The 23073-nt window shown below is 45.6% G+C and overlaps 1 long non-coding RNA gene across 2 annotated transcripts in view; it reads left to right on the forward strand.

The window, feature by feature from the left end:
- The first annotated feature begins 19050 nt into the window (after positions 1-19050).
- Positions 19051-23073, forward strand: part of LOC134909477 (uncharacterized) — a 289430-nt gene continuing 285407 nt past the window's right edge. For both annotated transcript variants that reach the window (XR_010175948.1, XR_010175949.1), the window contains exon 1: positions 19051-19435. This is a non-coding gene — a long non-coding RNA (uncharacterized LOC134909477). The remainder of the gene's footprint in view (positions 19436-23073) is intronic.

Below are 23073 nucleotides of genomic sequence, written 5' to 3' on the forward strand. Positions count from 1 at the left end.
GGCTTAGCGTGTGCAATGCTGCTAAAAGCAGCTTGCGAGCGAACAATTCCGAATGAGGGCCTATATCTGAAGCTTTGGCGAAAGTTCATATTTTAGCAGGCCAATGATCCTAATCACAAGGACAGACTAACATGGCAGTTGCTCAAGAACAAAATGCTGACTGTCCTAAAATGGCCTAGTCAAAGTCCTGATCTCTATCCAATTAATGTGTGGCACTGTTTACAAATTAAGATGTACAAGTGTCATCTGAGTACCCTACAGAAACTTTGCCTGATGGATACTTCAAAGTAATTCCGAATAGTGTGCAAATTGGTACATATGGCCCCTGAAGAGTGTTATTGATGATAGACGTAGCTCTGCAATATAAGATGATTTTGTAACGTGATTTGAAATAAAAATATCATAAATTATCACTGTAATGTCTAGTATTTAGTATAATGAAAGAATTGGCGGTATTTCAAAGGTATTGTTTCAACTTATACTGCCGCCCTCTTTATTGCTGTAAACCTCATTACGACTGTGTCGCTATAACGGCACTGACAATTAAGTGTCCCATAATGATTGTCACGATCATGACTGTCAACTAATTGTATCGATCTTGTTATAGCCATTTTGTTAGAGGTAATGAGACTCTTAATTACCCTGCCATATACGAGGGGTGTGCAATAAGTTTCTGCATGCACAAAAAGCATTATATTTACTATATATATGCGCCAGAGGAGTGTATGCAATGTTGCATGCACTCAAACCACTTTGTGAAACAGCTGGACCATCCTGAAGCAGGTATGTCTTCTATATGCTGGATGAAGGTCTCCACTGCAGCTTCCGGTGACTTAAAACGAATCCTGCGCATCTTACGCTTGATTTGTGGAAACATGAAGAAGTCGCAGAGGACCAGGTCTGGACTGTATGGCGGATGACCAAGCTCCTGGATTTACTAATGGGCCAGAAAATCCACCACTTTCTTGGACTTGTGGGCAGGTACATTGTCGTGATGGAAAAGGGCACCACAATCGCGAGTTCTTTGACATCACCTGGAAATGGCTTCCAGCACTTGCAGCAGGTATTGGCTGGCATACAAGTCCCCAGTGATGGTGCACTGCTGCACTAATGGTACGGTAGCTATATGACCAGTCTTGGCTACGCTGCGCTTATGTCTGAACTTCTGTGGTAGCACACCTCCAACTGGGGTCCACTGGTCCGACTGTTGTTTGGTCTCATGGTTGAAATTGTAGATTCAGGATTCATCAGCACTTATGATGTCCCAGACAGAGCTTGAGTAACCACCGACAAAACTGCCCAGCATGTTGTGGCACCAAGTCACCCGAGCATCCTTCTGCTCTAAAGTCAGCTGATGGGGCACCCAGAGTGCAGAAACCTTGCTCAGGCCAAATTTTGTGGAGTGTCAAGCGGATAGATCCCAATGAGATGCCTATCTCCTTTAACTGGGCCATGGTCACCCTAGTGTTAACCTCAGCCGTGGCCTGCATGGCAGCAATGTTCTCCTCGGTAGGCCACAGTGATCCTCATATTCCAAGGACCATCTCTGCACTGAAATTCTGCAAACCACTCAAACACACTGGTTCGGGATGATGATTTCTCCCCAAAAGCAGCTCCGAGTCAGTCAAAACTCTGCTGTTGTCGCAGACCACTCTTGTAGTCGTAGAAGATCATGGCGCTCCAATGGCCTAGGTTGAGCTCCATAACGAGTTCATGAAGGAATTGTACATGCTGACTTCTTCGGTATGCAGTGCTGCTTATATACGGTTCTGTGCCATGACATTTCAAAAGAACTGTAGTCAGAGATTACAGTTCACAACCAGTCATATTGTGTCTACTCTACCTATGCACTGCATGGGTTGGGATTGAAATACCAGCGTTTGTGATGCTGGCGGTCAGAGTACCAACTGCAGCATCTGATTGTTCAGAATACCGACAGGTAAGTATACTTACCTTCTCCCCAATGACCCCATTACTTCTATCAGCCTAAACCTAACCCTCCCTGATGGTGACTAAATCTAACCCCTACATTCCTGCAGACTAAACCTAACCCCCCTGCCCCGCAGCCTAACCCTCCCACCGCAGCCTAAACCTACCCTCCCCCCACCCCTACCCAACTGCGGCTTGTCAGACGGCCAGCAGGCGCTCTTTTGGGATCCCGGCGATTGGGTTTCCGGCGTTGGACTTGTGAGCCTATTTGGGATGCCGGTGTCAACATTCTGAGTAGTGTTGAGATTCTGGCGTCTGTATTTTTTGACATGCCGGGATCCTGACCGGATCCCCACTGCACATCAGGAAACTTACTGCACACCCCTCGTATTTAGTGTAACTGCCGTTTTAAATACATAGGAATTACTTCTTGGAAGATCAATACCTGGATATCAGAACATACTGTATATGTTTATAAGCAATGTGGCTATCACCATTTGATTAAGAAAAAAATCAAAAGTGTCAGGTAGAACATTTGAGAAAAAAATGATAGTGCAGAGGGCTTACTGATTTATTGTAAGGGTATCCTGCCCCCTAGTGGTTTGTCTATAAATATTTAGTGTAAGCAAGGTGTTACTTAACCCAGTGGTTCCCAAAGTTTCTTGAATCACAGCACCCTAGAGTATCAGCATTTAAGGTAGGCTGACCATAATATCCCTTTAACCTGGGACATTCATGAATTACACAGGTTCTGTGGCTGCTTAAAACCAGGCTTGAAATGCAGGCTTGTAGTCAGCCAGCCACAGAAAATGTGTAATTCATGAGTGTCCCAGGTTAAAGGGATAATAAGGTCAGCCTATTTAAGGCACCCCTCAGATAAAAGTTTTTTATCGATAAATTTTGATTAAAAAAAAATATTAAATTAAGTAAATTGTGCCTACCTGTCATCCTTAGGTTCAGTTAAGTTGTGGAGTACAGTAGTGCTTCTGATTGCCCACACGTTTTATGATTGGCAGCAACTGATTTTGCCTATCACTTTGACCAGAGATAACTTGATTTGGTCCTGGACCACCAACTTAAGGCACCCCTGCAAGAGGCTTGCGGCATCCCAGGGAACCACTGGCTTAACCTAATTTTTGTTTCTATTTTTGTTCTGTTGTTTATTATATGTGTTCCTAGCATCATTGGCGTTTCTATAATGGGTGCAGTGTGTGCAGTGCACACGGGCCCCTGGGTACAGGGGGGCCAACACCGCGCACACTGCACCTATTTAATATAGATACCATTCCGGAGTCTTGCGGCGACTGCCCTCTAGTGCAGGCATAAATCACTCGGAAAATGGCCACCAAGGCCATTTCTGAGTGATTTGCACTTGCGCACTGGAGATGTCCCCAGGAACAAGGCGCGGGCGCCATATTCCCTGTGACCTGTGCATGCGCAGTATGCCAGAGTCTACTTGCTGCCAGAGAGGAGAGGGCCCTCGACAGAGGCTGCATGCGGGTCCCCTCCTCTCTTATAACGCCCCTGCCTTGCATGTAGTGTTTTCTTCTTTTACAATAGGATGTAAACATCTATTCTAAAATGAAAATTCTATTCTATTTCATATCAATGGATATGAGGTGATTATAATGATCAATAATAATTAATTTGAGAGTGTTATTGTGAATAAAGCATGTCTTCTCAGATACATTTTTGCAACCCCAGTTTTACAAAATAGACTTTTGTGGGTTTATCTTGATATTTTTAGTATCAGAGTATTACCGATTTCATACAATGGCCTAATTATTATTTTTGGATAGCTTAGCACATGCATAATGGAAAGGCATACATCTAGATCTCTTTATGGATATTTTTTATTTTAGTTAATATTTACATTTGACTTTATAATATTGTAATTACATGCTTGCTTGTAAGTAATGATTATTTTATGTATACAATGGAACATTGGCCCTCATTCCAAGTTGTTCGCTCGCTAGCTGCTTTTAGCAGCATTGCACACGCTAAGCCGCCGCCCTCTGGAAGTGTATTTTAGCATAGCAGAGTTGCGAACGAAAGATTCGCAGAATTGCGAATAGAAATTTCTTAGCAGTTTCTGAGTAGCTCCAGACTTACTCAGTTCAGCCAGTTTCGTTCCTGGTTTGACGTCGCAAACACACCCAGCGTTCTCCCAGACACTCCCCCCTTTCTTCAGACACTCCCGTGTTTTTCCCAGAAACGCCAGCGTTTTTATGCACACGCCCAGAAAACGGCCAGTTTCCGCCCAGAAACACCCACTTCCTGTCAATCACAGTACGATCACCAGAACGATGAAAAATCCTCGTTATGCCGTGAGTAAAATACCTAACTTTTGTGTAAAATAACTAAATGCATGCGCTCTGCGAACCTTGCGCATGCGCAGTAAGCGACTAATCGCAATATAGCAAAAATCGGCAACGAGCGAACAACTCGGAATGACCCCCATCATCCTGTCTTAAAGACAAAGGGCGGTATCCTATTAGCGGCTAATTACCTTGCCCGGCGCTATCCAATTAGCCTCAATGCAGCCACTTTTTACCTGGCCTCAAAAATACATGGGTATCGTGGATAATATGTATTTTCGTGCATAAAAAATGAAATTTTAAGCCCAAAAAAAAAGGATAGGGAGAACAAATCAGTGGTAATATTAAAAAAAAGTTGCAAAAAAAAATAATATGTAAAATTCGGAGCTAATTGTATACACCCCAAAGTATTTTTTGCAAGTTGATTATTTAGAAAACCAGAGTTCTTAACTCCTTAAGTATGCATGGTTCCTAGAAAACTACAATATGAAACATTTCCATTGGAAAACTTCTCTTGATGTATAGAACCAATTCAGAAAGAATTTTGCAGTGCATTTGTGACACCATACACTAGCTATTGGGCTGTTACTGCCACTCAATTAGGGAAGATGCCACGATGTTTGATCTTACCAGTCAGTGCAGCTCTGGGCAGGTGTAACAGGAGATTCTACCTATAGCTCACGGAAATCACTTGGTGAGACCAGGGGTGTAGCGAGGGTGGCTCCGGTGGAGCGCGAGCTCCGGGCTCTAAAAAAGTTAGAGGGTGCACCACCGCTTGCCCCCCGTCCCTCCACCCGATATACTGCTGGCCGCTGTACAGGCAGCCGCAGAGAAAGAGGAGGAGAAGCAGAGAGGTGCACACTTACTCGAACTCAGAGACTAGGTAGGGAACAGAGCAGGCCAAAGGAGACACTGACAGTCAGCACATGCCGCCCTCTTTATACGTCTTACTCTCTGCTTGTACCTTTGAAGTAGTGCTACTACTTTTGTCCTGCTGCACCACTCTCTGCCCCCGCTGCTGCAGCACATCTCTCTGTCCAAGCTGCTGCAGCACCTCTCTCTGTCCAAGCTGCTGCATCATCTCTTTCTGCCCCATCTGCTGCAACAACACGTCTCTCTGCCCTGGCTGCTGCAGCACCTCTTTCTGCCTCAGCTGCTGCAGCACATCTCTTTGTCCCAGCTGTTGCAGCAGCACCTCTCTATGCATCAGAAACTGCAGAGTAACATGTATAAGCGGCTCTACTGTGGTGTAATGTGTATAAGCGACTATACTGTGGTGTGTAAAGTATATAGAGGGCTCTACTGTGTGGCGTAATGTGTATAAGGGGCACTACCGTGTGGTGTAATGTAAATAACGGACACTACTGTGTTGCGTAACCTGAATTGGTACTATTCTGTGGCCACGCCCCTTCCCCATGAAGCTACACCCCTATATGTTTATTGCACGCCTTCGGCGCGCACTATTCCTATTTTACTCAAGGGGGCACCCAAAGGAAACTTTCACCCTGAGCTCCACAACGTCAAAAACTGGCCCTGTCACGAATTTAGGATTTTTTTATATTTTTTATTTTCAAATGTAATATGCACCCAATTCAGTACAGGGGAGGGGGCGCTGAAATATACCCTTGCTCCAGGAACCATGGCACTGAGCTACTCCTCTGGGTGAGACCTTGGATGTGCTACAGATCTGTGTGTGTTTATGATGCTGCCGTCCAAGGCATTTTGCTGTCTGATATCCATATCAGTTTTATCTATGAATGCACACCATCTTAAGACTGTGCCCATTCGGGTGGGTGGGCATGTCTACCATCACTGGGGCAGTACTGCATTGCTCCAATGCTTGAAGTGGTTGTACAGGAAGCAGGGTGTATAACCGGAATGTCCGAAGGACATGCCAGCCGGCACTGCAGCAGTGGAACTGGCTATAGGGTGCCAAACTACTCCATGCTAGCCAGATGCAGAGCAACCAGGGTGCTGCCCCCAGGGCACTCCACTCTGTGTGACGGCATTGGAAACACGCCCTCCTTTACAGCCCTGCCTGAAATAAAATAGGAATACACATCCCCCATACACTCCATGATTTATATAAAATCCATTTATCTCCTATTATTACAAAAAAAAAACTCAGCAAGTAGATAACTGGCAGCATTTGTCATTGTTCCTCCTGTGTAGAATCGCACTGATTAAAAGTGTCACATTTCCCAAACTTACATATTGCATGCAGATGCTCCCTCTAGTTATCTCCTGAGCTAATAGTGCTCTTTGTTCTAAAACATTTTCTAAATTTATCTGGAAATCAAAGAAATCTAGAATTGCACAACTTAAATCAATACAATATAAAGCAAAGAGTGGTTTTGGTTTAGCTGATTTCCAGGCCTTCTCCCAAGCATAATTTTTTAGCTATACCTCAGATTGCCTTCTTCAAAAGGATAGATTCACCAACAAATACCTGAAGAGGACATTTTCTCCTACTGAAAGCAGTCAGTCCCGCTTCATATTTTACAAAAAATTTTTTTTTTAAAGACACATACCTGGCATGGAAAGCTATTAACAAAAACTGTGGTAGTTCCACAGATCCAGATTCCTCACTCTGACTTACTGGCTGCCAGTCTGACTCTGCCCTCCCCTCCAATGCAGACAGTGGGACTTTGGGAGTGTGGGTGGGTCATGACATCACACGGTAGTTGTGCAATGCTCCTCTGGGAGCACATTAGACAGGCCGGATTTCTTTACGGGGCCCCTTGAGACCTGCCAAGCCCTAGACGGGTATCTAGGTTGCCTTGTGGGAAATCTGGCCTTGGTCACATGTGAAACTCGACAGTTCATCAAAACCTACCAAGTTGCCCCCTCCTCCAGCTGAATCAATTGCCCATCCCTGATCTATCATCTTATTCCAGAAAAATGTTCCAGCTACTGAAAATGTATCTAGCCCTTCTGCACCATAATATTTAGCAAGTGGCATACAGAACAATGGAAATAAAACAGCTTATAAATTTAGACCAAACTTAGCCTACATTGCTTAGTAGTGGTTCCCAAACTGTGTTCCTAGGGTGCAGCAATGCACTTGCAGGGGTGCCTTGGGTTGGTGCTTCAGGACCAAATCAAATTATTTATGGTCAAAGTGATAGGCAAAACCAGTGCCGATGGCTGCCAGTCATAAAATATGTGGATAATCAGAAGCACAGCAGTGCATTAGCACATAACAGAACCTAAGGATGACATCAATAAGAAACTTATCCTAGGGGTGTCGTGAAACAAACGCTGATTTAAGACAATTTGGGAACCAATGGTTTATGGACTGAAGTAGCAATAGCAAGTCTTATAGCCAAGATGTACTAATTTAACTTGTGAGTTTGGTATACTTGTGTTGCGCATGCGTAGATACAATGATCAGCCTAAAGTTATCAGTAACACAGCAGAAGGAGGCAGCAGGGAACGCAGGGAAGGTAAAGAGGCAGGGCAGATGATTTGGCGTAGGGACTGAGCTTAGATAAGGAGGGTGGGGAGAGAGATTTGGGAACCAAAGGGCAGTGGAGGTCTTTTGTTTTTCCTAGGATTACATACGTTTTACAGACGGCCGAGGTGCAGGCTGTCAATATTAGAGATGAGCGCCGGAAATTTTTCGGGTTTTGTGTTTTGGTTTTGGGTTCGGTTCCGCGGCCGTGTTTTGGGTTCGACCGCGTTTTGGCAAAACCTCACCGAATTTTTTTTGTCGGATTCGGGTGTGTTTTGGATTCGGGTGTTTTTTTTAAAAAACCCTAAAAAACAGCTTAAATCATAGAATTTGGGGGTAATTTTGATCCCAAAGTATTATTAACCTCAAAAAACATAATTTACACTCATTTTCAGCCTATTCTGAACACATCACACCTCACAATATTATTTTTAGTCCTAAAATTTGCACCGAGGTCGCTGTGTGAGTAAGATAAGCGACCCTAGTGGCCGACACAAACACCGGGCCCATCTAGGAGTGGCACTGCAGTGTCACGCAGGATGGCCCTTCCAAAAAACCCTCCCCAAACAGCACATGACGCAAAGAAAAAAAGAGGCGCAATGAGGTAGCTGACTGTGTGAGTAAGATTAGCGACCCTAGTGGCCGACACAAACACCGGGCACATCTAGGAGTGGCACTGCAGTGTCACGCAGGATGTCCCTTCCAAAAAACCCTCCCCAAACAGCACATGACGCAAAGAAAAAAAGAGGCGCAATGAGGTAGCTGTGTGAGTAAGATTAGCGACCCTAGTGGCCGACACAAACACCGGGCCCATCTAGGAGTGGCACTGCAGTGTCACGCAGGATGTCCCTTCCAAAAAACCCTCCCCAATCAGCACATGATGCAAAGAAAAAGAAAAGAAAAAAGAGGTGCAAGATGGAATTATCCTTGGGCCCTCCCACCCACCCTTATGTTGTATAAACAAAACAGGACATGCACACTTTAACCAACCCATCATTTCAGTGACAGGGTCTGCCACACGACTGTGACTGATATGACGGGTTGGTTTGGACCCCCCCCAAAAAAGAAGCAATTAATCTCTCCTTGCACAAACTGGCTCTACAGAGGCAAGATGTCCACCTCATCTTCACCCTCCGATATATCACCGTGTACATCCCCCTCCTCACAGATTATCAATTCGTCCCCACTGGAATCCACCATCTCAGCTCCCTGTGTACTTTGTGGAGGCAATTGCTGCTGGTCAATGTCTCCGCGGAGGAATTGATTATAATTCATTTTAATGAACATCATCTTCTCCACATTTTCTGGATGTAACCTCGTACGCCGATTGCTGACAAGGTGAGCGGCGGCACTAAACACTCTTTCGGAGTACACACTTGTGGGAGGGCAACTTAGGTAGAATAAAGCCAGTTTGTGCAAGGGCCTCCAAATTGCCTCTTTTTCCTGCCAGTATAAGTACGGACTGTGTGACGTGCCTACTTGGATGCGGTCACTCATATAATCCTCCACCATTCTATCAATGTTGAGAGAATCATATGCAGTGACAGTAGACGACATGTCCGTAATCGTTGTCAGGTCCTTCAGTCCGGACCAGATGTCAGCATCAGCAGTCGCTCCAGACTGCCCTGCATCACCGCCAGCGGGTGGGCTCGGAATTCTGAGCCTTTTCCTCGCACCCCCAGTTGCGGGAGAATGTGAAGGAGGAGATGTTGACAGGTCGCGTTCCGCTTGACTTGACAATTTTGTCACCAGCAGGTCTTTCAACCCCAGCAGACCTGTGTCTGCCGGAAAGAGAGATCCAAGGTAGGCTTTAAATCTAGGATCGAGCACGGTGGCCAAAATGTAGTGCTCTGATTTCAACAGATTGACCACCCGTGAATCCTTGTTAAGCGAATTAAGGGCTGCATCCACAAGTCCCACATGCCTAGCGGAATCGCTCCGTGTTAGCTCCTTCTTCAATGCCTCCAGCTTCTTCTGCAAAAGCCTGATGAGGGGAATGACCTGACTCAGGCTGGCAGTGTCTGAACTGACTTCACGTGTGGCAAGTTCAAAGGGCATCAGAACCTTGCACAACGTTGAAATCATTCTCCACTGCACTTGAGACAGGTGCATTCCATCTCCTATATCGTGCTCAATTGTATAGGCTTGAATGGCCTTTTGCTGCTCCTCCAACCTCTGAAGCATATAGAGGGTTGAATTCCACCTCGTTACCACTTCTTGCTTCAGATGATGGCAGGGCAGGTTCAGTAGTTTTTGGTGGTGCTCCAGTCTTCTGTACGTGGTGCCTGTACGCCGAAAGTGTCCCGCAATTTTTCTGGCCACCGACAGCATCTCTTGCACGCCCCTGTCGTTTTTTAAAAAATTCTGCACCACCAAATTCAAGGTATGTGCAAAACATGGGACGTGCTGGAATTTGCCCATATTTAATGCACACACAATATTGCTGGCGTTGTCCGATGCCACAAATCCACAGGAGAGTCCAATTGGGGTAAGCCATTCCGCGATGATCTTCCTCAGTTGCCGTAAGAGGTTTTCAGCTGTGTGCGTATTCTGGAAAGCGGTGATACAAAGCGTAGCCTGCCTAGGAAAGAGTTGGCGTTTGCGAGATGCTGCTACTGGTGCCGCCGCTGCTGTTCTTGCGGCGGGAGTCCATACATCTACCCAGTGGGCTGTCACAGTCATATAGTCCTGACCCTGCCCTGCTCCACTTGTCCACATGTCCGTGGTTAAGTGGACATTGGGTACAACTGCATTTTTTAGGAGACTGGTGAGTCTTTTTCTGACGTCCGTGTACATTCTCGGTATCGCCTGCCTAGAGAAGTGGAACCTAGATGGTATTTGGTAACGGGGGCACACTGCCTCAATAAATTGTCTAGTTCCCTGTGAACTAACGGCGGATACCGGACGCACGTCTAACACCAACATAGTTGTCAAGGACTCAGTTATCCGCTTTGCAGTAGGATGACTGCTGTGATATTTCATCTTCCTCGCAAAGGACTGTTGAACAGTCAATTGCTTACTGGAAGTAGTACAAGTGGGCTTACGACTTCCCCTCTGGGATGACCATCGACTCCCAGCGGCAACAACAGCAGCGCCAGCAGCAGTAGGCGTTACACGCAAGGATGCATCGGAGGAATCCCAGGCAGGAGAGGACTCGTCAGACTTGCCAGTGACATGGCCTGCAGGACTATTGGCATTCCTGGGGAAGGAGGAAATTGACACTGAGGGAGTTGGTGGGGTGGTTTGCGTGAGCTTGGTTACAAGAGGAAGGGATTTACTGGTCAGTGGACTGCTTCCGCTGTCACCCAAAGTTTTTGAACTTGTCACTGACTTATTATGAATGCGCTGCAGGTGACGTATAAGGGAGGATGTTCCGAGGTGGTTAACGTCCTTACCCCTACTTATTACAGCTTGACAAAGGGAACACACGGCTTGACACCTGTTGTCCGCATTTCTGGTGAAATACCTCCACACCGAAGAGCTGATTTTTTTGGTATTTTCACCTGGCATGTCAACGGCCATATTCCTCCCACGGACAACAGGTGTCTCCCCGGGTGCCTGACTTAAACAAACCACCTCACCATCAGAATCCTCCTGGTCAATTTCCTCCCCAGCGCCAGCAACACCCATATCCTCCTCATCCTGGTGTACTTCAACACTGACATCTTCAATCTGACTATCAGGAACTGGACTGCGGGTGCTCCTTCCAGCACTTGCAGGGGGCATGCAAATAGTGGAAGGCGCATGCTCTTCACGTCCAGTGTTGGGAAGGTCAGGCATCGCAAACGACACAATTGGACTCTCCTTGTGGATTTGGGATTTCAAAGAACGCACAGTTCTTTGCGGTGCTTTTGCCAGCTTGAGTCTTTTCAGTTTTCTAGCGAGAGGCTGAGTGCTTCCATCCTCATGTGAAGCTGAACCACTAGCCATGAACATAGGCCAGGGCCTCAGCCGTTCCTTGCCACTCCGTGTGGTAAATGGCATATTGGCAAGTTTACGCTTCTCCTCCGACAATTTTATTTTAGGTTTTGGAGTCCTTTTTTTTCTGATATTTGGTGTTTTGGATTTGACATGCTCTGTACTATGACATTGGGCATCGGCCTTGGCAGACGACGTTGCTGGCATTTCATCGTCTCGGCCATGACTAGTGGCAGCAGCTTCAGCACGAGGTGGAAGTGGATCTTGATCTTTCCCTAATTTTGGAACCTCAACTTTTTTGTTCTCCATATTTTATAGGCAGAACTAAAAGGCACCTCAGGTAAACAATGGAGATGGATGGATTGGATACTAGTATACAATTATGGACGGACTGCCACGGTTAGGTGGTATAAAAAAACCACGGTTAGGTGGTATATATTATAATAATAATACAATTATGGATGGACGGACTGCCTGCCGACTGCCGACACAGAGGTAGCCACAGCCGTGAACTACCGCACTGTACACTGGTTGATAAAGAGATAGTAGTATACTCGTAACAACTAGTATGACACTATGACGACGGTATAAAGAATGAAAAAAAAACCACGGTTAGGTGGTATATATTATAATAATAATACAATTATGGATGGACGGACTGCCTGCCGACTGCCGACACAGAGGTAGCCACAGCCGTGAACTACCGCACTGTACACTGGTTGATAAAGAGATAGTAGTATACTCGTAACAACTAGTATGACACTATGACGACGGTATAAAGAATGAAAAAAAAACCACGGTTAGGTGGTATATATTATAATAATAATACAATTATGGATGGACGGACTGCCTGCCGACTGCCGACACAGAGGTAGCCACAGCCGTGAACTACCGCACTGTACACTGGTTGATAAAGAGATAGTAGTATACTCGTAACAACTAGTATGACACTATGACGACGGTATAAAGAATGCAAAAAAAACCACAGTTAGGTGGTATATATTATAATAATAATACAATTATGGATGGACGGACTGCCTGCCGACTGCCGACACAGAGGTAGCCACAGCCGTGAACTACCGCACTGTACACTGGTTGATAAAGAGATAGTAGTATACTCGTAACAACTAGTATGACACTATGACGGTATAAAGAATGAAAAAAAAACCACGGTTAGGTGGTATATATTATAATAATAATACAATTATGGATGGACGGACTGCCTGCCGACTGCCGACACAGAGGTAGCCACAGCCGTGAACTACCGCACTGTACACTGGTTGATAAAGAGATAGTAGTATACTCGTAACAATTAGGATGACACTATGACGGTATAAAGAATGAAAAAAAAACCACGGTTAGGTGGTAGGTATATAATAATAAATAATACAATTCTGGTCGGACGGACTGCCTGCCGTGTGCCGACACAGAGGTAGCCACAGCCGTGAACTACCGCACTGTACACTGGTTGATAAAGAGATAGTAGTATACTCGTAACAATTAGGATGACACTATGACGGTATAAAGAATGAAAAAAAAACCACGGTTAGGTGGTAGGTATATAATAATAAATAATACAATTCTGGTCGGACGGACTGCCTGCCGTGTGCCGACACAGAGGTAGCCACAGCCGTGAACTACCGCACTGTACACTGGTTGATAAAGAGATAGTAGTATACTCGTAACAATTAGGATGACACTATGACGGTATAAAGAATGAAAAAAAAACCACGGTTAGGTGGTAGGTATATAATAATAAATAATACAATTCTGGTCGGACGGACTGCCTGCCGTGTGCCGACACAGAGGTAGCCACAGCCGTGAACTACCGCACTGTACACTGGTTGATAAAGAGATAGTAGTATACTCGTAACAATTAGGATGACACTATGACGGTATAAAGAATGAAAAAAAAACCACGGTTAGGTGGTAGGTATATAATAATAAATAATACAATTCTGGTCGGACGGACTGCCTGCCGTGTGCCGACACAGAGGTAGCCACAGCCGTGAACTACCGCACTGTACACTGGTTGATAAAGAGATAGTAGTATACTCGTAACAATTAGGATGACACTATGACGGTATAAAGAATGAAAAAAAAACCACGGTTAGGTGGTAGGTATATAATAATAAATAATACAATTCTGGTCGGACGGACTGCCTGCCGTGTGCCGACACAGAGGTAGCCACAGCCGTGAACTACCGCACTGTACTGTGTCTGCTGCTAATATAGACTGGTTGATATTTAAAGAGATATTAGTAGTATACAACAATACTATACTGGTGGTCAGGCACTGGTCACCACTCCTGCAGCAAAAGTGTGCACTGTTAATTAATATAATTGTACTCCTGGCTCCTGCTAACAACCTGCAGTGCTCCCCAGTCTCCCCCACAATTAATTATAAGCTTTTAATTTATACATTGATGACTGTGCAGCACACTGGGCTGAGCTGAGTGCACACAGACTGAGTCACACTGTGTGACTGACTGTGCTGTGTATCGTTTTTTTTTTCAGGCAGAGAACGGATATAGCAGAGAGAAGTGAACGGATATATTATATTAAATAAAAGTTAACTAGCAACTGCACTGGTCACTGACTGTGGTAAACTAACTCTGTCTGCGACTCTGCACAATCTCTCTCTATCTAATCTATCTATCTCTATTCTAATGGAGAGGACGCCAGACACGTCCTCTCCCTATCAATCTCAATGCACGAGTGAAAATGGCGGCGACGCGCGGCTCCTTATATAGAATCCGAGTCTCGCGATAGAATCCGAACCTCGCGAGAATCCGACAGCGTCATGATGACGTTCGGGCGCGCTCGGGTTAACCGAGCAAGGCGGGAAGATCCGAGTCGCTCGGACCCGTGGAAAAAAAAGTGAAGTTCGTGCGGGTTCGGATTCAAAGAAACCGAACCCGCTCATCTCTAGTCAATATCCCTACAGAGGCATCCCGCCCGCCAGAATGCCAGCAGCGGGGCAAGCGCTACAGGATCTTTTCCCACTCTATGGGTGTCGTGGACACCCACAGGTGGGAATAGCCTGGTGCACAGGGATTCTAGGTGTCTGCATTGTTGGCTGTCAGGATTTCGGCGTCGGTATCCTGAATGGCGGGATCCCGACAGCCTGCATTTTAACTGCAACCCCTTTTCTATGTCTAGGAAGTCTAAAGAGGATCTCCTTCCTAATAAAAATGACAGGAAAAAAAATAAAATCTAAAATTGTTTTATTTGCAATATAAAATAAAAGCAACATTTCCACTATATAAAATGTGAACTTACAATATCACAGTATAAGTATAGGCAACAGAACCATACAATTGTTTTCTGTGTTTCTCAGTATATATGGCATGTATACATTTGTGTATGAGTAAGAAAGCATGTGTTTGCTGCTAGCTGTTTGAAGTTCTTGCACTTCCTGTAGCTGCATCTGCAAGCTGCAGGCGGCCATGTTATGTACAATACATGTTTTACAATGTTCAAATAGATTGCTAATTGCCTAAATCAATCCTTCAGTCAATTTTCCATTTTTGATACTTGATCCCCATTTTGGATTATTTTTTACTGTTAATTTTCTAAACATTTGCAAATGGCCACCATCTTTTACAGAAAGACTGTATTATTATCTGTACATTTCCAAAAAGAAACGTAAGAGCAGTTTCATCTAGAGGGAAACATAACACAGAATGAAAATAGACGTTGCATAAGGTATCCAGTCTCTAGGTCGACCACACTTAGGTCGACCACGATTGGTCGACATGCATTATGTCGACATGGTTTCTAGGTCGACATGAAAAAAGGTCAACATGATTTTTTCACAATTTTTTGCTTTTTTTGATCTTTTTCTTACTTAACGATGCACGTGGACTACGATTGGGAATAGTAACCTGCCTTGCCCGAAGCGTGAGCCATGCAAGGGGACACGGTGCACTGATTGGAGTTCCCAGTCACTCTAAGAAGAAAACGACACCAATTTTTTTAAAAAAAACTCTCATGTCGACCTTTTGTCATGTCAACCTTGTTCATGTCGACCTAATGCTTGTGTCAATCTATTTTAGGTGTTGACTTAGTTGCTGTTGACCAATAGCAGTCGACCTAGATGCTGTCGACCTAAGTGTGGTCGACCCTATGATCCACACCCGTTGCATAACACCAGTAACACTGTAACCCACTTGTAGTGTAGTAAATGCTATGTGTAACTTAGTACTACCTCAGGGAAATTCAGTATAACCGCAGTGCCGACATCACAGATTTCCCCTGACACCTCTATGGGGCTGTTCTGGTATATTACATTGTGTCCTTTGCGCTGATTTAAATTCCCCCAATTGTGAGTCATATTTTTAATTTTTATTGATTTCTACATTTTTTTTAAACTGATATGCAACATTTTTTCAGTGTTTTACTATCAGTAACGTTAGCAATGGGCGGCGAGTATGATAGTAGCGGTATCCGGACTCCAGGTCGACCGCAAAAAGGTCGACACACATTAGGTCGCCGCCAATTGGTCGACACACCTTAGGTCGACATGGACAAAAGGTCGACATGGGCAAAAGGTCGACAGGGACAAGGCCGACATGGAAAAAGGTCAACATGAGTTTTTCAGGATTTTTTTCTTTTTGGGAACGTTTTCATACTTAACGATCCACGTGGACTACGATTGGAACGGTAATCTGTGCCGAGCGAAGCGGTAGCGGAGCGAAGGCACCATTCGCTCGCCAGCCATGCGAGGGGACGCGGTGCACTAATTGGGGTTCCCGGTCACTCTACGAAGAAAACGACACCAAAAAATCTCATGTCGACCCTTTTCCATGTCGACCTTGTTCCTGTCGACCTTTTGTCCATGTCGACCTAAGGTGTGTCGACCAATTGGCGTCGACCTAAGGTGTGTCGACCTTTTTGCTGTCGACCCTGAGTCCCAGACCCGATAGTAGCTCCTAGTTTGTTTTTCTGTTGGACTATGGGGTTAAATTTAGCACAGCTACAATCATCCACACTGACATGCGGGGGGACGCCCAGCACAGGGCTAGACCGTCCCGCATGTCAGTCCCTGCCCCGTCGCTGAAGTACAAAAGCATCGCACAGCGGCAATGCTTTTGCACTTCAGGAGTAGCTCCCGGCCAGCACAGCTTTTGTGTGCTGGCCGGGAGCTACTCGTTGCTGCCCACCCCCGAACGGTCCGGCCACGCCTGCGTTGGCCAGACCTTGCCCACAAAACAGCGGCCAAATGCTGCCGTGCCGCCCCCTCCCACCCAGCTACCACCTCTGCCTGTCAATCAGGCAGAGGCAATTGCTAGGCAATGACAGCCGTCGGCTGTCAGCCATGCTCCGGCGCATGCACACTTCTGACCTGATCGCTGCGAATGACCCCCCTGATCGTAGCAGCAAATTTGTTAGCAGTTGGGCAAAACCATGGGGGTCATTCCGACCTGATCCCACGCTAGCTATGTTTTGCAGCGCTGCGATCAGATAGTCGCCGCCTATAGGGGAGTGTTTTTTTGCTTTGCAAGTGTGCGAACGCTTGTGCAGCCGAGCACTACAAAACAGCTTGTGCAGCCGAGCACTACAAAACAGCTTGTGCAGCCGAGCACTACAAAACAGCTTGTGCAGCCGAGCACTACAAAACAGCTTGTGCAGTTTCTGAGTAGCTCAGAACTTAGCTCATATATTTTTCCCAATATAAAGATATCATTGACATTTTTTCCACATTATATCAATGGCTATATAAATTATCCGGCTTATTGTGTATCATAGCCTTCAGCTACAGTATATATTGTACAAAGTTCGCACCTTTTGGCAGAATTGGAACTCCCTAATTTTAGCATGATACTATTAAAAATCTTATGATTTTACCAGATTTTGACAATTTAATACAACAGTCTTTCTAAAATAGAGTGCTCCCCAACAAGGGTCAACTATTTTCTTTCTTCTCTCTGTGTCTAACTCAGAACTTACTCAGCCACTGCGATCACTTCACCCTGTCCGGGCCTGGAATTGACGTCAGACACCCACCCTGCAAACGCTTGGACACGTCTGTGTTTTTCCAACCACTCCCAGAAAACGGTCAGTTGTCACCCACAATCGCCCTCTTCCTGTCAATCTCCTTGCGATCGCCTGTGCGAATGGATTCTTCGTAAAACCCATCGCTCCACAACGATCCGCTTTGTACCCGTACGACGTGACTGCGCATTGTGGTGCATATGCATGCGCAGTTCTGACCTGATCGCAGCGCAGCGAAAAATCCCAGCGTGCAATCAGGTCGGAATGACCCCCTATGTGCACTGCAGGTGTGGCAGATATAACATTTGCAGAGAGAGTTAGATTTGGGTAGGTTATTTGGTTTCACTTTCTGTGCAGAGTAAATACTGGATGCTTTATTTTTACACTGCAATTTATATATCAGTTTGAATAAACCCCACCCAAATCTGCCCCCCCCCCCCCTGCAGTGCACATGGTTTAACCCAACTGCTAACAAATTTGCTGCTACGATCAAGTCTGATGCATACTTGCCTACCTGACCCTCTCCATAAGGGAGAAAATGCTCTGTTCCTGGACTTTTCTGGTAATGTATGATTGCCATCACCTGTGGTGAGCTAGTTGATAATTAAGGTGTTTCACCACAGGTGATGGCAATCATACATTACCAGGAAAGTCCAGGAACAGAGCATTTTCTCCCTCATGGAGAGGGTCAGGTAGGCAAGTATGAATTACCCTCTATACCACAGGTTCTCAAACTCGGTCCTCAAGACCCCACACATTGCATGTTTTGCAGGTCTCCTCACAAAGTCACAAGTGAAATAATTAGCTCCACCTGTGGACCTTTTAAAATGTTTCAGTGTGTAATTAATACACCTGTGCACCTGCTGGGTTACCTGCAAAACATGCACTGTGTGGGGTCCTGAGGACCGAGTTTGAGAACCTATGCTCTATACCACAGGTTCTCAAACTCGGACCTCAGGACCCCACACAGTGCATGTTTTCCAGATCTCCTCACAGAAGCACAGGTGAAATAATTAGCTCCACCTGTGGATATTTTACAACGTGTCAGTGAGTAATGAATACACCTGTGCACCTGCTGGGTTACCTACAAAACATGCACCGTGTGGGGTCCTGAAGACCGAGTTTGAGAACCTGTGCTCTATACGTAATGTTAGAGCAGGCATTCCCAACCACGGTACTCAAGGCACACTAACAGTGCAGGTTTTAGTGATATCCAGGCTGCAGCACAGATGGTTAAATCAAAATAACGAGGTGCTAATTAAGTCACCTGTGCTCAAGCCTGGATATCACTAAAACCTGCATTGTTAGTGTGCCTTGCAGTGGCTCACGCAGGGGGGGTTTCTGAGTACCCAGAAACACCCCCCCCCCCCCTGACCACCCAAATTCTTTTATCTGAGATAGAGACAGCTGTGTCGCCATCTCAGTACAAACCGCCATCGCGATCACTGAAGCTGCTGCTGCATGGAGCTCTCGTCGGGGCAGAGCTCAGGCTTCACAGTAGCCAATGCCGGCCCGACGCATACGCGCAGTATGCGGCAGCGTACAGCGCCAGACTCAGGAGGGAGCTGCTCTACTGCAGAGTGTGAGTGACCGTCCGTCACTCATGCTCTACACCGCCGCGGCCACCCGCTCACCAGCACCTATCCGCTCTCCTGCCCGCTGGCCCAGGACACAGAAAGCACAGACTGAGCACAGCACAGCTGTGTGTCCTCCTGGCTCCCAGCCCTCCCGCGATGCAGGGAAACAGGGGGAAGCCGGAGACTGACAGTGCAGCATTTGGTGACGAAGAGGGAGCTGGAGCTGCACTATAACAGAGAAGGTATGTGCTTCTGCATGGCTGGCAGCTCCCCCTTTATACTGTGTGCATTTGTCGGTATGCCTCTCAGGGGCAAACGCAGGATTTACCGAGGGGGGTTTCCGCATGAATTTATATAAAAAAAATAATTTATTTATATACATATATCCCGGCATCAGTCACACAAATACATCCCAACTGACAGAAGCAGGGACCAGGAGCACACTGACATATAGATTGTATATGGGCACACTGACACACACACGCACACACACACAGTATATGGGCACACTGACACACACATTGTACAGAGGCATACCGGCACTGGCTGCTGTGAAGCTTGAGCTCTGCCCCGACGAGAGCTCCGTGCAGCAGCAGCTTAAGTGATCGCGATGGCGGTTTGCACTGAGATGGAGACACAGCTGTCTCCATCTCAGATAAAAAGAATTTGGGTGTTCAGGGGTGGTTTCTGGGTATTCAGAACCCCCTGCGTGCGCCACTGCCTCTGTACAGTGTGTGTGTGTGTGTCCATATACAATCTATATGTCAGTGTGCTCCTGTACCCTGCGTCTGTCAGTTGGGATGTATATATATATATATATATATATATATATATATATATATATATATATATATATATATATATATATATATATATACAATACAGAGTACATCCACCGGGGTGGAAGACAGATAGCACTCTCCAGTCTTGTTTAATAAATGCCCAAAAATTTTTTTTAATATTAATGGTTCCTCATATGTCCATAACAAACAAAAATTGAAAGGGCTCACCAACGTTTCGGTCCCTTGCTAGGACCTTTTTCAAGGTAGTAGCAAATCAGAAAATAATCCAGCGTAGTTACAGCGTCATCAGAGTAATGAACATGGAACCAGGAGCATGGGACTTAGTTTCTAAACACTGTCATCTAATTTCTGTGAGGACAATACAAATGTTTTGCTTTTTATCATTGACCAAAGTACAACTGGATGTTGCAAGATGTGTCCTATTAGAATCATAATCAAATAATCAAATCCTTCTGCGGGCTGGATGTGGCCATGCACTCTCAGTATAGCAAGGATGCTTCTACAAATGTGCCTTTGCCACCCCTCTGTCTCATTACAATATACCCCATGCATTGCTTCATAAGACTAGTGCACAAGCGCCTAATTCATACTTTCACTGCATCAAACTCCGCTCCTCCATAATCGCTTCATCTTGCTCCGGAAACCTATACATTTTGGTGGAAATCTAGGAGCACATCCCCTGCAAAGAGGATAATATGCTGTGCCTTGATTAATTTATATTTTAATGAGTAGCAAGGCACTCCTAGGCCAAAAGTTTGTTATGAGAAAATCAGAAAAAAAACTTACGTTTCTTGTGCTTACCTGTCAGTTATATGGTGGTGGACAAGGTTGCGCTTCTACTTATCAACATATTTTATGATTGGCAGCCACCAGCATTTGTTTTGACTATAGATAATTTTATTTGGTTCTGGACCACCAAACCATGGCACCCCTACAAGTGGCTCATGGCACCCAGTTTGGGAACCACTGCTATATGGCACCCATGATAAGAAAGTGTCACACATTGGGGTCTTAGCCCCAGTTACCAGGTCCAGTGGTATTACATCACTGCCATCCATGTCCCTCCTGGTCTTGTATGACATCCCTGAGATCTATGCTGGCACATCTGCATGGCGTCTCCCTCCTGGTGGAACATGTTTGCTGCCATCTTGGATTTACTCACATGACTTTTGCCAACCAAGATTCCTGCAGTCACACTCACATGAGCCACCTGGCCAATAGGCTCTAAGAGTGCACTATATAAACTCTCTCCAGCGCTATTCTCATTGCCAGAGCACACTCTTCTCCTAGGGATCAGTGCCCTTGCTACTGGCTGTGGCAGCTTCCAGCTTCTGTTAATGTCTCTGTAACTGCATTACCAAAGTGCATTCTACATCTGACTCTGTTACCAGTAACCTGTTTTGCCAAGTGCATTCTACAGTACATCTCAGATCTGTGTTACCTAAATTGCCAAAGTACACCTTGCATCATTCAGACCTGATCGCTGCTGTGTGTTTTTGCAGTGGTCTGCGATCAGATAGCCGCCACCCATAGAGAGTGAAAACCCGCCCCGCGAATGCATGTGTATGTCGTGCGAAAATTCCGCCAGACAGGGGACATCTGCAAATCCATTCACAAATCGCTCACCAGCAAATGATTTTTCCAGTCTGTGCGTAGCGCAAGACTTACTCCTACAGTGCGATACAAACAGGCTGACGTCACACAACCGCCCTGAAAACGCTTGGGAACGCCTGCATTTTTCCTGACACTTCCAGAAAACGAACAGTAACCACCCACAAACGTCCTCTTCCTATCAATCAAAGTGCAAACGCCTTGCGCTCAAAATTTTCACACCATCCTGTTGCTGTTTGATGACGCATTGGGGTGCATATGCATGCGCAGTCATTCGATAATCGGCCGCTGTGCAAATTCGCACAACAGCGATCAGGTCTGAATTGGGCCCTCAAATCTCAAGCTACCTGCATTCACTAGTGCACTCTGCATCTCTCCAGCTACACGCTATGCATTCTGCATATGACTGACTACTCATTCAGGGCCTGATTCTCAAGTGGGAGTAAAGCAAAAAAGATAAAGTAACTGTGCATGTTACAATGCAAGGAGTAAAAACACATGTATTTCTTTTTTTGCAAGCAGGGTAAATACTGGCTGCTTTTGCATGTAGCCCACAAATACGGAGCAGCTTTATTTATACACTGCAATTTAGATTCCGTTTTGGAAACACCTCTCTAAAATCTCAGTCTCTCTGCACAGTTTAAATGTGCCCCACCTGCATTGCAGCATGGTTTTGAAAAAGGTGTACAGTAACTTGCTCTTGTTTATTTACTTCCACCTCAGAGTCAGGACCTCATTCCAGTTATCTACCATCAGGGCTGTCCTGCACTGCACATATATTCCAGTAGGTGTGCTACTAAACACAGGTGCATCTATATCTATAACCTGCTCCGAGTTGTGTGCAGCACTCTAGTATCAACATCTCCTGCAGAATGCTTCAAGTACTACAGGCATTTCGCTGTTGTTCCATCTGCAGCCTGCCTCTGCTGTACTACAGTACTGAGACCAGCAGTGTCTATAGATTGTCTCCATACAGACTATGGATGGAATTCAAATATTCTCGCGAGTCCCCGCACCTGCGCGCGCGCCAGCAGCTATTCAAATGTTTTTGCTGGCGGGTCTGAGACATTCATTTCAGCTCACTACCCCTGGGGTTGGCAAGCTGAAATGAGCGAAAAGTGACCCATTTGGGCACCCAAACAGGACTTTTCGCATCGCTGATATGGGCACGATCAGCACGATATCTGGGGACAATTGAATATCGCCCTGCAATCTCCCATCACTTTAGATGGGAGATCTGGCGTGATTAAACAATGGAATTCCCCCGTATATCTGTGTTCAGTCTCTAATCTGGGCATACTAATACATATCTGTTAATCTACTAGTAGTATTGGTTCATATGAGAAGTAGCTTAATTAAGACCTCAAGCTTCGTCTTCTCTCCTACTAATAAAGCTAATCACAAGGGTCCCAATCTGAATCTACAAAACCCCAGTGACAGAGCCGGCCCTAACCAATGTGATGCCC

The sequence above is a fragment of the Pseudophryne corroboree genome, chromosome 4 (assembly GCF_028390025.1).
Source record: "Pseudophryne corroboree isolate aPseCor3 chromosome 4, aPseCor3.hap2, whole genome shotgun sequence".
Taxonomy (NCBI): Eukaryota; Metazoa; Chordata; class Amphibia; order Anura; family Myobatrachidae; genus Pseudophryne; species Pseudophryne corroboree.